This window comes from Lynx canadensis, chromosome E2, assembly GCF_007474595.2.
Source record: "Lynx canadensis isolate LIC74 chromosome E2, mLynCan4.pri.v2, whole genome shotgun sequence".
Taxonomy (NCBI): Eukaryota; Metazoa; Chordata; class Mammalia; order Carnivora; family Felidae; genus Lynx; species Lynx canadensis.
This window is the reverse complement of record NC_044317.1, coordinates 36,348,918-36,369,041: the sequence shown is the minus strand read 5'-3', so window position 1 is coordinate 36,369,041 and position 20,124 is coordinate 36,348,918. Positions and strand designations below refer to the sequence as shown.

Sequence of the window (20,124 nt, the reverse complement as noted above, 5' to 3'; positions counted from 1 at the left end):
ACATGGCAAATCCGATAGACTCCACCAAAAGTCTGCTAGAACTGGTACATGAATTTAGCAAAGTTGCAGGATTCAAAATCAATGTACAGAAATCAGTTGCATTCTTATACACTCATAATGAAGCAACAGAAAGACAAATAAAGAAACTGATCCCATTCACAATTGCACCAAGAACTATAAAATACCTAGGGATAAATCTAACCAAAGATGTAAAAGATCTGTATGTTGAAAACTGTAGAAAGCTAATGAAGGAAATTGAAGAAGACATAAAGAAATGGGAAAACATTCCATGCTCATGGATTGGAAGAATAAATATTGTCAAATGTCAATACTACCCAAAGCTATCTACACATTCAATGCAATCCCAATCAAAATTGCACCAGCATTCTTCTCGAAATTAGAACAAGCAATCCTAAAATTCATATGGAACCACAAAAGACCCCGAATAGCCAAAGGAATTTTGAAGAAGACCAAAGCAGGAGGCATCACAATCCCAGACTTTAGCCTCTACTACAAAGCTGTCATCATCAAGACAGCATGGTATTGGCACAAAAACAGACACATAGACCAATGGAATAGCATAGAAACCCCAGAACTAGACCCACAAACGTATGGCCAACTAATCTTTGACAAAGCAGGAAAGAATATCTAATGGAAAAAAGACAGTCTCTTTAACAAATGGTGCTGGGAGAACTGGGCAGCAACATGCAGAAGGATGAAACTAGACCACTTTCTCACACCATTCACAAAAATAAACTCAAAATGGATAAAGGACCTGAAGGTGAGACAGGAAACCATCAAAACCCTAGAGGAGAAAGCAGGAAAAGACCTCTCTGATCTCAGCCGCAGCAATTTCTTACTTGACATATCCCCAAAGGCGAGGGAATTAAAAGCAAAAATGAACTACTGGGACCTCATGAAGATAAAAACTTCTGCACAGCAAAGGAAACAACCAACAAAACTAAAAGGCAACCAACGGAATGGGAAAAGATATTTGCAAATGACATATCAGACAAAGGGCTAGTATCCAAAATCTATAAAGAGCTCACCAAACTCCACACCCGAAAAACAAATAATCCAGTGAAGAAGTGGGCAGAAAACATGAATAGACACTTCTCTAAAGAAGACATCCAGATGGCCAACAGGCACATGAAAAGATGCTCAACGTAGCTCCTCAGCAGGGAAATACAAATCAAAACCATACTCAGATATCACCTTACGCCAGCCAGAGTGGCCAAAATAAACAAATCAGGAGACTATAGATGCTGGGGAGGATGTGGAAAAATGGGAACCCTCTTGCACTGTTGGTGGGAATGAAAATTGGTACAGGCACTCTGGGAAACAGTGTGGAGGTTCCTCAAAAAATTAAAAAGAGACCTACCCTATGACCCAGCAGTAGCACTGCTAGGAATTTATCCAAGGGATACAGGAGTACTGATGTATAGGGGCACTTGTACCCCAATGTTTATAGCAGCACTCTCAACAATAGCCAAATGATGGAAAGAGTCTAAATGTCCATCAAGTGATGAATGGATAAAGAAATTGTGGTTTATATACACAATGGAGTACTACATGGCAATGAGAAAGAATGAAATATGGCCCTTTGTAGCAACATGGATGGAACTGGAGAGTGTTATGCTAAGTGAAATAAGCCATACAGAGAAAGACAGATACCATATGGTTTCACTCTTATGTGGATCCTGAGAAACTTAACAGGAACCCATGGGGGAGGGGAAGGAAAAAAAAAAAGAGGTTAGAGTGGAAGAGAGCCAAAGCATAAGAGACTCTTAAAAACTGAGAACAAACTGAGGGTTGATGGGGGGTGGGAGGGAGGGGAGGGTGGGCGATGGGTATTGAGGAGGGCACCTTTTGGGATGAGTACTGGGTGTTGTATGCAAACCAATTTGACAATAAATTTCATATATTGAAAAAAAATTAGTGAAAGAGATTGTTCTTCATACTGTGGATGGGCTCCATCCAATCAGTTGAAGGCCTGAATAGAACAAAAGTCTGACCCTCTCCTAAGTAAGAAGTCTCCCAACAGACAGCCTATACACTAGAACATGAGGTTTTCCAGGGACCCCTGGGTGGCTCAGTCAGTTAAGCATCCAACTTCAGCTCAGGTCATGATCTCTTGGTTCGTGGGTTGGAGCCCCACATCTGAGCTATCTGTGCTGATGGCTCCGAGCTTGGAGCCTGCTTCAGACTCTGTGTCTTCCTCTCTCTTTGCCCCTCCCCCATTCACATTCTGTCTCTCTCTTTGTAAAAAATTAACATTTAAGAAAAAAAAAGAACATGAGGTTTTCCTGCCTGACAAACTGGGACACTGGTTTTTCCTAATTCTATAGCTGCCTGCTGGCTTTGTGACTCAAACTAGGACAGTTTACAGAGTGTCCAGATTCCAAATTATGGAAGACTTGGCAGCTTCCAACATTGCAGGAATCAATTCATTATGTTGGTGGGATAATCTCTCTCTCTCTCTCTCTCATAGCCTATTGGTCCTGTTTCTCTGGAGAACAGTAATAGAGTACGTTTCTACAGTTATTGGGTCACTAACAATATTCTTTTTGCCATATATGCCCATTCATCAGTGGATATCATCAATATTTTCCCTTATTGATCTTTTTTTTTTTAAAAAAATTTTTTTTTTCAACGTTTATTTATTTTTGGGACAGAGAGAGACAGAGCATGAACGGGGGAGGGGCAGAGAGAGAGGGAGACACAGAATCGGAAACAGGCTCCAGGCTCTGAGCCATCAGCCCAGAGCCTGACGCGGGGCTCGAACTCATGGACCGCGAGATCGTGACCTGGCTGAAGTCGGACGCTTAACCGACTGCGCCACCCAGGCGCCCCCCCTTATTGATCTTTAACACCATGCAAGAAGGTGAGTTAATTTCTATTTCTTACTTTCTGATCATGGCCTTCCACCTGGAATGTTGTGTTATTTCCCATTTTGGTTATTCCATTCCATCTTTCTGGAACTAGGTTCTCACCTATCATCTTCACAGAAACCTTCGTTGATATTAATCTTATAGCACATCTAATTTGAGTATAAAGTACTTTTCACTGTTTTTTAGCTATATTACAGGTATACATCTTCCTCTTTCAAATAGAGAAATTCCTGTTAACAATAAATGTTTGTTATATAAATGGTAGTTTTTTCACTGAAAAAAACTTAGTAGTCAAAAGTCAAGACAATAATGTGCCATGTGGGTGAACATACTGTGTATGGTGACTGGAAATGCTAATAAACAGATCTATTATCAAAACCCCTTACGTGTGTGCATGTGCACACACACACATTTTGTAAAAGCCTTGAGATATAATTCACACACCATAGCAGTCACCCACTTACAGTATCCTATTCAGAGGTCTTTAGTATATTCCCAGAGTTGTGTGACCACCAACATAATCACTTTTTATCACTTCTAAAAAGAAACCCTGTACCCTTTAGTGATCATGCCCTAGTCCTCCTATTTCCACCTCCAGCCCAAAGCAACCACTAATCTACTAATCATCCATTGTCTACACACTTTTCTGAATATTTTGAGTACATTACAGAAAAAAAAATGAAAAATGTAGACAAGAAGAAGAAAGTAAAAATCAATTGTGATCCAACCACTCAGATATTATTACCAATCTGTCACTATTACAGACTGAATGTGTTCCCCACAAAGTTCATATGTTGAAGTTCTAACCTCTATTGTTGCCATATTTGGTGATGGGGCTTCTAGGGAAAAATTAAGTTTAAATGAAGTCATAAGGGTGCAGTACAGATCTGATGGGTTTAGTGTCCTTATAAGAAGAGACATGAAAGAACTTGCTCTCTTGCTCTCTCTCTTGCTGTACGCACACAGAGGAGGTCATGTGAGCACACAAGGAGATGGAGGCCACATACAAGCCAAGAGAAGAGGCATTAGAGTAAAACCTATTTTGCTGGCACCTTGGTCTTGGAATTTCCAGCCTCTAGAACTGTGAGAAGCAAATTTGTCTTGTTCAACCTGCCCAACCTGTGTATGGTCCTTTGTTATAGCAGCCTGAGTGGACTAATACACATACTTTAAAAAATGTACACATATGAAATCATGCTATACATAATTTTGTAATCTTCTTTTTGGTTAATATAATATAAACTTTTCCCATAGTATTAAATATGCTTCTACCACACAACTGTATTGTATATCACTGTAGTATAGATAGGTATATGCATAAAAACACACATCCATTCTTATTAGGACATTTAGGTTCTCCTCCACTCTATAATCCAACTCTTTTCCTCTTAAAAACAAACACCACTGGGATAATCATCTTTACAGACATGGGGCATTATACACAAATCTTTGGCATATCTCTGATAATTTTCCTGGGATAATTGTATAGAATTAAAACTATTTTCAGGTTTAATCCTAAAGCTTTTGGAGTATATACTGAAATTATCCTTCATAAAGGTTATCAAGCATCTTTTTAGTAAACATTCACTGATCTGGAAAGTGCCAAACTCTGAACAGAAATTTGCTTTCATATATGCTCTTCCTTTATCCTCACAGCAAGATTGTGAGATTAATTTAGTTGGCCCCCACCACCTTCTTTTTTTCAGAAAAGGAAACTGAAGCTTGGGCCAGTACACCACTCAAGGTCACAAAACGAAGGGAGCTTTTATGAAAGAACACGTGGCCACTAGACACTAACTCATTTAAAAAACACACTATCCTACTTTTATGGGAGATGGAAAAATCGATGAACCGGTGGATTATTTTATTTTCTGTACGAGATAACCTGTCTGTGTCTTGTTTAGCATAGTTGACAGTATTTACTCAAAATTATATAATAGTCTCTTTTATTTTTTATATAGCAAGCTAAAAATTGGGCTCCTGTATCTGTTTTTGTTTCTTTACAAGACTTCCTCTGTCACATTTGAAGTTTCATATTATAGCAATAGGATCAAAATAAGATTTAAATGTATCATACCTATATACATATCATAAATACATGTCTACATACTATACATATATATGTCTTATAAAAGGAAATGTCTACATAATACAAATATGCATTTCCTTGTTTTCTATAAGCATAGTTACAAGAAGGAATGGTAACAATCCTTGGGCCTAATTAATATTCTGGTTGAAAATATTGTTTAATTAGGAATTCAGAACTCCTAAATACTATTATAAAAGTTAACCTGTTCTTAGCCTGAATGAATTATTTCATCTACAGAACAGCCTGACCATTTCTAGTGACATCTACCTGGTTACTGAAGGAGGGAAGGCAGACTTAGTTAGAGTGTATGGTTCTGGGCTTTACTACCTCTGTATGTTTGACATGAGGCAGTAAAAAAGAAATGCCTTTAGCTACGTTCAGCAATTACACTGCTTTTTCAAAGAATATTATAGAAGAGTGGAATTTTACTTTTAGCTTTGGCTTTATCACTAAATCCATTTCCCCTTTAGGTTTCCCATCAGAAAGGGACACACATACTCACATATACACTTCTATTTTCTTCCTCTCTTGAGTTAATAGTCATGATCTCATGGTTCTCTTGAGTTTGAGCCCTGCATTCAGCTCACTACTGTCAGCACAGAGCCTGCTTCAGATTCTCTGTCCCCCCCTCTCTCTGCCCCTTCCCTGCTCACACTTTCTCTCTCAAAAATAAATAAAGCATTAAAAAATTCTGAAAAGTATTAGGTTTCTTCAAATGTACAGGCTATATTAGGAATATTTTTATTTCTCTACTACATTTTTCTGTATATTTATGTGATAGGCTCATCAGTACAGTTTAAATCATAGCTTATTAAAATTACATACAACTAATTTGAGGTCAGGGAAGATGGCGGCGTAGGAGGACGCTGGGCTCACCGCGCGTCCTGCTGATCGCTTAGATTCCACCTACACCTGCCTAAATAACCCAGAAAACCGCCAGAGGATTAGCAGAACGGAGTCACCGGACCCAAGTGCAGACGAGAGGCCCACGGAAGAGGGTAGGAAGGGCTGCGAGGCGGTGCGCGCTCCACGGACTGGCGGGAGGGAGCCGGGGCGGAGGGGCGGCTCGCCAGCCAAGCAGAGCCCCCGAGTCCGGCTTGCAAAAGCGGAGGGGCCTGACGGACTGTGTTCCGACAGCAAGCGCGACTTAGCATCTGGGAGGTCATAAGTTAACAGCTCTGCTTGGAAAGCGGGAAGGCTGGAGGACAAAGGGAGGGTGAGCTGCGGAGCCCCCGGACGACAGAGCTCAGTTTGGCGGGGAACAAAGGCGCTCGCCAGCGCCATCTCCCCCTCCCATCCCCCAGCCAAAATCCCAAAGGGAACCGGTTCCTGCCAGGGAAATTGCTCGCTCCGCGCAAACACCCAACTCTGTGCTTCTGCGGAGCCAAACCTCCGGCAGCGGATCTGACTCCCTCTGGCTGCCACAGGGCCCCTCCTGAAGTGGATCACCTAAGGAGAAGCGAGCTAAGCCTGCCCCCCCTGCCGCCGTGCACCTTGCCTTCCCACCCCAGCTAATACGCCAGATCCCCAGCATCACAAGCCTGGCAGTGTGCAAGTAGCCCAGACGGGCCACGCCACCCCACAGTGAATCCCGCCCCTAGGAGAGGGGAAGAGAAGGCACACACCAGTCTGACTGTGGCCCCAGCGGTGGGCTGGGGGCAGACATCAGGACTGACTGCGGCCCCGCCCACCAACTCCAGTGAAACACCACAGCACAGGGGAAGTGCCCTGCAGGTCCTCACCACACCAGGGACTATCCAAAATGACCAAGCAGAAGAATTCCCCTCAGAAGAATCTCCAGGAAATAACAACAGCTAATGAGCTGATCAAAAAGGATTTAAATAATATAACAGAAAGTGAATTTAGAATAATAGTCATAAAATTAATCGCTGGGCTTGAAAACAGTATACAGGACAGCAGAGAATCTCTTGCTACAGAGATCAAGGGACTAAGGAACAGTCACGAGGAGCTGAAAAACGCTTTAAATGAAATGCAAAACAAAATGGAAACCACCACAGCTCGGATGGAAGAGGCAGAGGAGAGAATAGGTGAACTAGAAGATAAAGTTATGGAAAAAGAGGAAGCTGAGAAAAAGAGAGATAAAAAAATCCAGGAGTATGAGGGGAAAATTAGAGAACTAAGTGATACACTAAAAAGAAATAATATACGCATAATTGGTATCCCAGAGGAGGAAGAGAGAGGGAAAGGTGCTGAAGGGGTACTTGAAGAAATAATAGCTGAGAACTTCCCTGATCTGGGGAAGGAAAAAGGCATTGAAATCCAAGAGGCACAGAGAACTCCCTTCAGACGTAACTTGAATCGATCTTCTGCACGACATATCATAGTGAAACTGGCAAAATACAAGGATAAAGAGAAAATTCTGAAAGCAGCAAGGGGTAAACGTGCCCTCACATATAAAGGGAGACCTATAAGACTCGTGACTGATCTCTCTTTTGAAACTTGGCAGGCCAGAAAGAATTGGCACGAGATTTTCAGTGTGCTAGACAGAAAAAATATGCAGCCGAGAATCCTTTATCCAGCAAGTCTGTCATTTAGAATAGAAGGAGAGATAAAGGTCTTCCCAAACAAACAAAAACTGAAGGAATTTGTCACCACTAAACCAGCCCTACAAGAGATCCTAAGGGGGACCCTGTGAGACAAAGTACCAGAGACATCACTACAAGCATAAAACATACAGACATCACAATGACTCTAAACCCGTATCTTTCTATAATAACACTGAATGTAAATGGATTAAATGCGCCAACCAAAAGACATAGGGTATCAGAATGGATAAAAAAACAAGACCCATCTATTTGCTGTCTACAAGAGACTCATTTTAGACCTGAGGACACCTTTAGATTCAGAGTGAGGGGATGGAGAACTATTTATCATGCTACTGGAAGCCAAAAGAAAGCTGGAGTAGCCATACTTATATCAGACAAACTAGACTTTAAATTAAAGGCTGTAACAAGAGATGAAGAAGGACATTATATAATAGTTACAGGGTCTATCCATCAGGAAGAGCTAACAATTATAAATGTCTATGCGCCGAATACCGGAGCCCCCAAATATATAAAACAATTACAAACATAAGCAACCTTATTGATAACAATGTGGTAATTGCAGGGGACTTTAACACTTCACTTACAGAAATGGATAGATCATCTAGACACACGGTCAATAAAGAAACAAGGGCCCTGAATGAGACATTGGATCAGATGGACTTGACAGATATATTTAGAACTCTGCATCCCAAAGCAACAGAATATACTTTCTTCTCGAGTGCACATGGAACATTCTCCAAGATAGATCATATACTGGGTCACAAAACAGCCCTTCATAAGTTTACAAGAATTGAAATTATACCATGCATACTTTCAGACCACAATGCTATGAAGCTTGAAATCAACCACAGGAAAAAGTCTGGAAAACCTCCAAAAGCATGGAGGTTAAAGAACACTCTACTAACGAATGAGTGGGTCAACCAGGCAATTAGAGAAGAAATCAAAAAATGTATGGAAACAAACGAAAATGAAAATACAACAATCCAAACGCTTTGGGACACAGCGAAGGCAGTCCTGAGAGGAAAATACATTGCAATCCAGGCCTATCTCAAGAAACAAGAAAAATCCCAAATACAAAATCTAACAGCACACCTAAAGGAAATAGAAGCAGAACAGCAAAGGCAGCCTAAACCCAGCAGAAGAAGAGAAATAATAAAGATCAGAGCAGAAATAAACAATATAGAATCTAAAAAAACTATAGAGCAGATCAATGAAACCAAGAGTTGGTTTTTTGAAAAAATAAACAAAATTGATAAACCTCTAGCCAGGCTTCTCAAAAAGAAAAGGGAGATGACCCAAATAGATAAAATCATGAATGAAAATGGAATTATTACAACCAATCCCTCAGAGATACAAGCAATTATCAGGGAATACTATGAAAAATTATATGCCAACAAATTGGACAACCTGGAAGAAATGGACAAATTCCTGAACACCCACACTCTTCCAAAACTCAGTCAGGAGGAAAGAGAAAGCTTGAACAGACCCATAACCAGCAAAGAAATTGAATCGGTTATCAAAAATCTCCCAACAAATAAGAGTCCAGGACCAGAAGGCTTCCCAGGGGAGTTCTACCAGACGTTTAAAGCAGAGATAATACCTATCCTTCTCAAGCTATTCCAAGAAATAGAAAGGGAAGGAAAACTTCCAGACTCATTCTATGAAGCCAGTATTACTTTGATTCCTAAACCAGACAGAGACCCAGTAAAAAACGAGAACTACAGGCCAATATCCCTGATGAATATGGATGCAAAAATTCTCAATAAGATACTAGCAAATCGAATTCAACAGCATATAAAAAGAATTATTCACCATGATCAAGTGGGATTCATTCCTGGGATGCAGGGCTGGTTCAACATTCGCAAATCAATCAACGTGATACATCACATTACAAAAAAAAAGAGAAGAACCATATGATCCTTTCAATCGATGCAGAAAAGGCTTTTGACAAAATCCAGCACCCTTTCTTAATAAAAACACTTGAGAAAGTCGGGATAGAAGGAACATACTTAAAGATCATAAAAGCCATTTATGAAAAGCCCACAGCTAACATCATCCTCAACGGGGAAAAACTGAGAGCTTTTTCCCTGAGATCAGGAACACGACAGGGATGCCCACTCTCACCGCTGTTGTTTAACATAGTGCTGGAAGTTCTAGCATCAGCAATCAGACAACAAAAGGAAATCAAAGGCATCAAAATTGGCAAAGATGAAGTCAAGCTTTCGCTTTTTGCAGATGACATGATATTATACATGGCAAATCCGACAGACTCCACCAAAAGTCTGCTAGAACTGATACATGAATTCAGCAAAGTTGCAGGATACAAAATCAATGTACAGAAATCAGTTGCATTCTTATACACTAACAATGAAGCAACAGAAAGACAAATAAAGAAAATGATCCCATTCACAATTGCACCAAGAAGCATAAAATACCTAGGAATAAATCTAACCAAAGATGTAAAGGATCTGTATGCTGAAAACTATAGAAAGCTTATGAAGGTAATTGAAGAAGATCTAAAGAAATGGAAAGACATTCCCTGCTCATGGATTGGAAAAATAAATATTGTCAAAATGTCAATACTACCCAAAGCTATCTACACATTCAATGCAATCCCAATCAAAATTGCACAGCATTGTTCTCGAAATTAGAACAAGCAATCCTAAAATTCATATGGAACCACAAAAGGCCCCGAATAGCCAAAGGAATTTTCAAGAAGAAGACCAAAGCGGAAGGCATCACAATCCCAGACTTTAGCCTCTACTACAAAGCTGTCATCATCAAGACAGCATGGTATTGGCAAAAAAACAGACACACAGACCAATGGAATAGAATAGAAACCCCAGAACTAGACCCACAAACGTATGGCCAACTCATCTTTGACAAAGCAGGAAAGAACATCCAATGGAAAAAAGACAGCCTCTTTAACAAATGGTGCTGGGAGAACTGGACAGCAACATGCAGAAGGTTGAAACTAGACCACTTTCTCACACCATTTACAAAAATAAACTCAAAATGGATAAAGGACCCAAATGTGAGACAGGAAACCATCAGAACCTTAGAGGAGAAAGCAGGAAAAGACCTCTCTGACCTCAGCCGTAGCAATCTCTTACTCGACACATCCCCAAAGGCAAGGGAATTAAAAGCAAAAGTGAATTACTGGGACCTTATGAAGATAAAAAGCTTCTGCACAGCAAAGGAAACAACCAACAAAACTAAAAGGCAACCAACGGAATGGGAAAAGATATTTGCAAATGACATATCGGACAAAGGGCTAGTATCTAAAATCTATAAAGAGCTCACCAAACTCCACACCCGAAAAACAAATAACCCAGTGAAGAAATGGGCAGAAAACATGAATAGACACTTCTCTAAAGAAGACATCCAGATGGCCAACAGGCACATGAAAAGATGTTCAGCGTCGCTCCTTATCAGGGAAATACAAATCAAAACCACACTCAGGTATCACCTCACGCCAGTCAGAGTGGCCAAAATGAACAAATCAGGAGACTATAGATGCTGGAGAGGATGTGGAGAAACGGGAACCCTCTTGCACTGTTGGTGGGAATGCAAATTGGTGCAGCCGCTCTGGAAAGCAGTGTGGAGGTTCCTCAGAAAATTAAAAATAGACCTACCCTATGACCCAGCAATAGCACTGCTAGGAATTTATCCAAGGGATACAGGAGTACTGATGTATAGGGGCACTTGTACCCCAATGTTCATAGCAGCACTCTCAACAATAGCCAAATTATGGAAAGAGCCTAAATGCCCATCAACTGATGAATGGATAAAGAAATTGTGGTATATATACACAATGGAATACTATGTGGCAATGAGAAAAAATGAAATATGGCCTTTTGTAGCAACGTGGATGGAACTGGAGAGTGTAATGCTAAGTGAAATAAGCCATACAGAGAAAGACAGATACCATATGGTTTCACTCTTATGTGGATCCTGAGAAACTTAACAGGAACCCATGGGGGAGGGGAAGGAAAAAAAAAAAAAAAGAGGTTAGAGTGGGAGAGAGCCAAAGCATAAGAGACTGTTAAAAACTGAGAACAAACTGAGGGTTGATGGGGGGTGGGAGGGAGGGGAGGGTGGGTGATGGGTATTGAGGAGGGCACCTTTTGGGATGAGCACTGGGTGTTGTATGGAAACCAATTTGTCAATAAATTTCATATATAAAAAAAAAACAAAACTTGATATTGGGAAAAAAAAACTGGATATTGGAACCCTTCATTAAATTCTTTGTGCAATTTAAAAAAAAATAAAACTTTTCATTTGAAATCATCCCCTATAATTATTAAAAACAGAATGTTTCAAGTAAAAAAAAAAATAAAATAAAATTATATACAACTTCTCCAAAAGAAAGGAAGAAGTGTATTAAATGCTGCTGAGAATTCTGAATTTCAGTAATCCTGAAAAAGAAAACCAAAGCTGGAGGGATCACTATCCCAGACTTCAAGTTGTATTACAAAGCTTTAATCATCAAGACAGTATGGTACTGGTACAAAAGAGACACACAGACCAATGGTATAGAATAGAGAATCCAGAAATGGACCCACAAACTTACGGTCAACTAATCTTTGACAAAGCAGGAAAGAATATCCAAATGGAGTAAAGACTGTCTCTTCAGCAAATGGTATTGGGAAAACTAGACAGTGACATGCAGTAAAATGAACCTGGATGACTTCTTACACCATACACAAAAATGAACTCAAAATGGATGAAAGACTTAAATGTAAGACAGAAAGCCACCAAAATCCTCAAGGAGAAAGCAGGCAAAAACCTCTTTGATCTTGGCCACAGCAACTTCTTACTCAACACGTCTCCAGAGGCAAGGGAAACAAAAGCAAAAATGAACTATTGGGACCTCATCAAACTAAAAAGCTTCTGCACAGAGAAGGAAACAAGCAGCAAAACTAAAAGGCAACCGGAAGAATGGGAGAAGACAGTTGCAAATAACATATCAGATAAAGGGTAGTATCCAAAATCTATAAAGAACTTATCAAACTCCACACCAAAAAACAAATAATCCAGTGAAGAAATGGGCAAGAGACATGAATAGACACTTCTCCAGAGAAGACACTCAGATGGCTAACAGACACATGAAAAAATATTCAACATCACTCATCATCACTGAAATACAAATTAAAACCACAAGGAGATACCACCTCACACCAGTCAGGATGGCTAAAATGAACAACACAGGCAACAACAGATGTTGGTGAGGTTGCAGAGAAAGAGGATCTCTTTTGCACTGTTGGTGGCAATGCAAGGTGGTGCAGCCACTCTGGAAAACAGTATGGAGGTTCCTCAGAATGTTAAAAATAAACTACCCTACACCCAGCAAATGCACTACTAGGTATTTATCCAAGGGATACAGATATGCTGTTTCGAAGGGGCATATGCACCCCAATGTTTATAGCAATTCTATTGACACTAGCCAAAGTATGGAAAGAGCCCAAATGTCCATTGACAGATGAATGGATAAAGAAGATGTGGCATATATATATATATACACTGGAGTATTACTTGACAATCAAAAATAATGAATTCTTGCCATTTGCAACTATGTGGAACTGGAGGGTATTATGTTATGTGAAATTAGTCAATCAGAGAAAAATATCATATGACTTCACTCATATGAGGACTTTAAGATACAAAACAGATGAACATAAGGGAAGGGAAGAAAAAAGAATATATTTCTAATATTTAAGAAAAAATAATACAAAAACAAGGAGGGGGACAAAACATAAGAGACTCAAATATAGAGAACAAACTGAGGGTTGCTGGAGAGGTTGTGGGTAGGGGGATGGGCTAAATGGGTAAGCAGCATTAAGGAAGACACTTGTTTGGATGAGCACTGGGTGTTATACATAGGAGATGAATCACTGGAATCTACTCCTGAAATCACTGCAGTATATGCTAACTAACTTGGATATAAACAAACAAATAAATAAACAAATAAAACATAGGTAAGTAAATAAATAAATACAATTAAAATAAAAGTATCAGTTTTCACTGCCACAGCTTCTTTTTTATGTGCTTGAGACTTTGGGAACCACCAAAAGCAAGCAGAATGGTCAGTGCTGATAGTATTTATATCTAATAAGTGGCAAAGGGCATAGCTTTTAAAAAATACTTCTCCAGATATTCCAAATGTTTTATAATAGGCTGCCTTATTTTGTAATCAGAAAAAGAAACAAGTGCTAAACCAAAACTTTACCAATATAAAAAGGAACAATGCTTTAAAATTCTCTTGCATAATCAAGAAAGTAAAAGGGTAGAATCTGATGGCATTTTTACAAATGTCACCCTGAAATTACAATTTTAAGACTCTATAATGTCAAGCTTAAGAGGTAAAAAGTACCAGTAGTCTATTAAATCATTGCAACAATGTAATTTCCAGTGACATCAGAATAAAAATTCCATCCTTTATGCTTTTAGTGAGGGAAAAAAAAAAAGAAGAAAAAGAAGAAAAGAAAAAAAACACCAACTAGTCCTGAACGCTCCAAGGCAGAATTTATTATTATTACAGCAAAAGCTCACTTCCCAGAAGTGAGACAGTTTTACTTTTTATATAACAGCATATGGTTTTAAGTGAAGTAAAACATTTATCTTAAGCAGCTGCAACAACAACTGGGAAGATGTGCTAAAATAAGAGACCAAATGGAAAATGAAATTACAGGTACACAATTCCAGCCTTCTACTACTTGTGTTTTTCACCACTGTGAGCATCTTGAAGGGAAGGACTGTTTTTTTTTTTTTAATTTGTTTTAAGTTTATTTATTTATTTTGAGAATGGGGGGAGGGGCAGGGATAAAGGAAGAGAGAGAATTAGAAGCAGAACTTGAACTCACAAACTGTGGGATCATGACATGAGCAGAAATCAAGAGTTGGTCACTTAACTGACTGAGCCACCCAGGTGCCCCCTGTTTACTGGTTTTTAAGTGTCTCTGTTTCCCATTTCAGATGTCAGTGAATGTTTTCCTACTAACTAGCTGAACTTGGCTAACCACAGTCTAATTAGTTTCATAAGCTTTTGTAAATTATTAGTATGTATTTGTGACCATATTGTGAAATACTATTTAGATTTATTGTAACATTTTATAATACTCTTTTAAATAAACTGTTTTAAAAAGATTAATGGAATATAGATGACAGTCTATTCACAGAATTACATGAAAACTTGTAATTAAAATGCTTAATGAGCTATTTGAAGTGCTGGTTATTAGTGATTAAATTAGTTTAAAACATGACTAATGGGATGTATAATTCATAACTTTTCTTTAAAATGACAATGGTTAGGATCTTTTTTTTTTTAATGTTTTATTTATTCTTGATACAGCATGAGTCAGGGAGGAGCAGAGTGAGAGAGGGACACAGAATCTGAAGCAGGCTCCAGGCTCTGAGCTGTCAGCACAGAGCCCAATGTGGGGCTCGAACTCACAAGCAGCCAGATCATGACCTGAGCTGAAGTTGGATGGTTAACCGACTGAGCCACCCAGGTGCCCCAGGATCTTTTTTATTTTTTAAAGATTTTTTATTTTTAAGTAATTTCTACACCCAACATGGGGCTCAACCTCACAACCCTGAGATCAAGAGTTGCATGCTCTGTGGGCTGAACTAGCCAGGTGCTTCGACAATGCTTAGGATCTTAAGATTTCATGTTAAACAGGAGAGGCCAACATGGCGGAGAAGTAGGGGTATCATACTTCCTGTGTCTCTCAAACAAAGAAGGGCTGAAGCCAAAGGACTTTGAACACTGAGAGTCTGGGAGGAAAAGAGACTGAGTCTACCAGGGAGAAACCAGGACAACCTGACGGGCCATAGGTGGGTGACTGCGAACTGGGGGAGATAAAATGGGCCACAAAGGAATGGAAGGGAGGGATCCCCTTCTGCAGAGAGACAAAGGGAAGAGAAAGACTGGCTGGGGAAGTGTAGGACTGTATCTGGACAAGAGAAAAAAACCTCGGACCAGGACAGAGAGGGATCCCATCTCTAACTGCAGGGCTTTCTTCAGACTGGGGCTGGCTGCCCTGTTCGTGCACCTGGTGGGAGGGGAGCTACCTCTGGGTTTGGTAGTAGGTCAGGGGCGCAGTCTGCAGCAGGAGAAACCAGTACCCTACCCTGAAGTGCTGTGGCACAGGACAAAACCAGCCAGGACCACATATTGGGAGATGTTTCCCCACTGCTGGGGCTCACAGAGAAGGAGTTGAAATCCTAGCCAAGCAATGGAGCACAGGAATGGGTGGAGAGAGACAGACAGCCTCTTTTGCACTCGTGGCACTGTGAGGGCATTTCCAAAGGAATGATTTGGGACGTCAGGTGGTGGAGAAGAGACTGGGGTGGGGTGGGGGTTGTCATTTTTCTACCCACCACCACCAAGGCAGGGCCTCAGGGATCCACCATGGGGCCCAGAGTGGAGGCAGGACCAGCCTACACCAAACCACGTCCCTCCAAGCCAGGTAACTGCATATCTACTGGAGCGGGATACATGATGTGGAACCAGACGGACCCCTCCTCCAGACTAGTGCTGCTGCATTGCCTGGATTAATTCTAGGACAATTCTTGTTATATAGATACATTCACCCTTCCATTTCTCTTTCTTATCTCTTCCCTCCTCTAGGCTGGGTACTCTGGTTATTGGTTTGTTTAAACAGACATATTTAATCCATTCTTTTGATACATGTTCTACACCTCCTTTCTTTCCTTTCCTTTCTCTCTCTCTGGAATAATCAAGCCAAGTAATATAGTTTCTTTGTCTGGGTAACTTTATCTTCCTTTTTCCCTGCCTCCATCCTTATTTCCCTTTTCTCAGGATTAAGCCTTTTAGACTCTCTGCCTGGTCAATGTTTATTTTTTCTCCCCCCACCCCCCTGGCCCCGTCCCTCTCATTTCTCTCTCTTTGTATGTGCTCTTCCATCAGCACCGCCTCCACCCTGTTCTTTACTTGTAGCTGGTGTTTCTGGTTTTAGCTTTTGGATTGTTTTTAGTTTTTAGTTTTTGTTTGTTTGTTTGTTTGTTTTGTGTGTTTGCGTGTTTTTGTTTCCTGATGGTCTGTCTGTTTTCCTTTCCAGGGCTACTCCAAGGAACAAATCAAAGCATACCTGGTAGAGAGTCCAAAACATCACTATGAGTAGGGAAATAAAATAACCAAATTCACAACAACAGAGAGCAAGTAACACTCTCCAAAAAACACCTCCTGAAGAGCCAGGCCCTGGATAGTGTATGATCCCCCCCTTTAATATAGCAGACTCGCAGGTGCAGAGCACTTAACAAGCTTTTAAAACTCCTAAGAGACAGAAAACTAGCTAAAATGATGAAACAGAAGAATTCTCCTCAAAAGAAATTCCAGGAAGAAGTGACAGCTAAAGAATTGATTAAAACAGATATAAGCAACGTAACTGAACAAGAATTTAGAATAACAGTCATAACATTAATCACTGGGCTTGAAAAAAAGCATGGGAGACAGCAGAGAATATATTCCTTCAGAGATCAAGGGACTAAAAAATAGTCATGATGAATTAAAAATGCTGTAAATGAGGTGCAAAATAAAATGGAGATAGCCACAGAGTGGACTGAAGAGGCAGAGGGGAGAATAGGTATTTTAGATGATAAAATTATGGAAAAAAGAGGAAGCTGAGAAAAAGAGAGATAAAAAAATCCAGGATCACGAGGGGAGAATTAGAGAATTAAGTGATTCAATAAAATGGAACAATATCCATATCATAGGAATTCCAGAAGACAAAGAGAGAGAAGGCAGAAGGTGTAATTGAACAAATCATAGCTGAGAACTTCCCTGATCCGGGGAAGGAAACAGGCATTGAAATCCAAGAGGCACAGAGAACTCCCTTCAGACGTAACTTGAATCGATCTTCTGCACGACGTATCAGAGTGAAACTGGCAAAATACAGTGATAAAGACAAAATTCTTAAAGCAGCTGGGGATAAACAGGCTCTAACTTACAAAGGTAGACACATAACAGTAGTAGCAGACCTATCTACTGAAACTTGGCAGGCCAGAAAGGAATGGCAGGAAATCTTCAATATGATGAACAGAAAAAAAAAAAAAGCAGCCAAGAATCCTTTATCCAGCAAGCCTGTCATTCAGAATAGAAGGAGAGATAAGGTTTTCCCAAACAAACAAAAACTGAAGTTCATCACCACTAAACCAGTCCCACAAGAGATCCTAAGGGGGACTCTGTGAGTGAAATGTTGCAAAGACCACGAAGGACCAGAGATATCACTACAAGCATGAAACCTACAGATAACACAATGACTCTAAATCCAATTCTTTCAATAATAACACTGAATGTAAATACTAAATGCTCCAATCAAAAGAAACAGGTTATCAGAAAGGAAAAAAAAAACAAGTCCTCATTTCAGACCTGAGGCCACCTTCAGACTGAAAGTGAGGAGATGGAGAACTATGTATCATGCTACTGGAAGTCAAAAGAAAGCTGGAGTAGCCATACTTATATCAGACAAACTGACTTTAAATTAAAGGCCGTAACAAGAGATGAAGAAGGGCATCATATAATGTTTACAGGGTCTATCCATCAGGAAGAGCTAACAATTATAAATGTCTATGCACTGAATTCGTCAGCACCCAAATATACAAAACAATTAATCACAAACATAAGCAATCTTATTGGTAAGAATGTGATAACTGTAGGGGACTTTAATACTCCATTTACAACAATGGACAGATCACTTAGACACAGGATCAATAAAGAAACAATGACCCTGAATGATACATTGGACCAGATGGACTTGACAGATATATTTAGAAGTTTTCATCCTAAAGCAGCAGAATATACCTTCTTGTCGAGTGCACATGGAACATTCTCCAAGATAGATCACATACGGGGTCACAAAACAGCCCTCAATAAGTATAAAAGGATTGAGATCATACCATGCACACCTGCACATCACAATGCTATGAAACTTGAAATCAACCACAGGAAAAAGTCTGGAAAACCTCCAAACGCATGGAGGTTAAAGAACACCCTACTAAAGAATGAATGGGTCAACCAGTCAATTAGAGGAGAAATTAAAAAATATATGGAAACAAATGAAAATGAAAACACAACAGTCCAAACCCTTTGGGGTGCAGCTAAGGCAATCCTGAGAGGAAAATACATTGCAATACAGGCTGATCTCAAGAAACAAGAAAAATCCCAAATACAAAATCTAACAGCACACCCAAAGGAACTAGAAGTAAAACAGCAAAGACACCCCAAACCCAGCAGAAGAGAAATAAGAAAGATCAGAGCAGAAATAAACAATATAAAAAAACAGTAGAACAGATCAATGAAACCAAGAGTTGGTTTTTTGAAAAAAATAAACAAAATTGATACACTTCTAGCCAGGCTTCTCAAAGAGAAAAGACAGAGGACTCAAATAGATAAAATCACGAATGAAAATGGACTTATCACAACCCATCCCTCAGAAACACAAGAAATTACAGGGAATACTATGAAAAGTTATATGCCAACAAGCTGGAAAGCTGGAAGAAATGGACAAATTCCTAAACATCCACACACTATGAAAACGCAAACGGGAAGAAATAGAAAATTTGAACAGACCCATAACGGTGAAGAAATTGAATCAGTTATCAAAAATCTCCCAACAAATAAGAGCCTGGACCAGATGGCTTCTGTGGGGAATTCTACCAGACATTTCAAGCAGAGTTAATACCTATCCTTCTCAAGTTGTTCCAAAAATAGAAATGGAAGGAAAACTTCCAGACTCATTCTAGGAAGCCAACATTACTTTGATTCTCAAACCAGACAGAGACTCAGCAAAAAAGAGAACTACAGGCCAACATCCCTGATGAATATGGATACAAAAATTCTCAACAAGACACTACCAAATAAAACTCAACAGCATAAATAATTCAAAAGAATTATTTACCATGATCAAGTAGGATTCATTACTGGGCTGCAGGGCTGGTTCAACAGTCACAAATCCATCAATGTGATACATCACATTACTAACAGAAAGGATAAGAACCATATGATCCTGTCAATAGATGCAGAAAAAGCATCTGACGAAACACAACATCCTTTCTTAATAAAAACCCTCAGGAAAGTCAGAATAGAAGGAACATAGTTAAACATCATAAAAGCCTTTTATGAAAAGCTAATCACAGCTAATGTCATCCTCAGTGGGGAAAAACTGAGAGGTTTCCCCCTGAGATCAGGAACACGACAGGGATATCCACTCTCACCACTGTTATTTAACATAGTGTTAGAAGTCCTAGCATCAGCAATCAGACAACAAAATGAAATCAAAGGCATCCAAATTGGCAAAGAAGAAGTCAAACTTTCACTTTGTGCGGATGACATGATACTCTACACGGAAAACCCAAAAGACTCCACTAAAAGTCTGCTAGAACTGAGACATGAATTCAGGTCACAGGGTACAAAATCAATGTATAGAAATTGGTTGCATTTTTATACACCAATAGTGAAGCAACAGAAAAAGAAATAAAGAAACTGATCCCATTCACAATTGCACCAAGAACTATAAAATACCTAGGAATAAGCCTAACCAAAGATGTAAAAGAT

The 20,124-nt window shown here is 39.7% G+C and overlaps 1 protein-coding gene across 3 annotated transcripts in view; it reads right to left on the bottom strand.

The window, feature by feature from the left end:
• The window catches only part of ITFG1 (integrin alpha FG-GAP repeat containing 1), a 336,603-nt gene that overhangs the window by 88,413 nt on the left and 228,066 nt on the right, over positions 1–20,124 (bottom strand). The gene's annotated exons all lie outside the window — the stretch shown is intronic.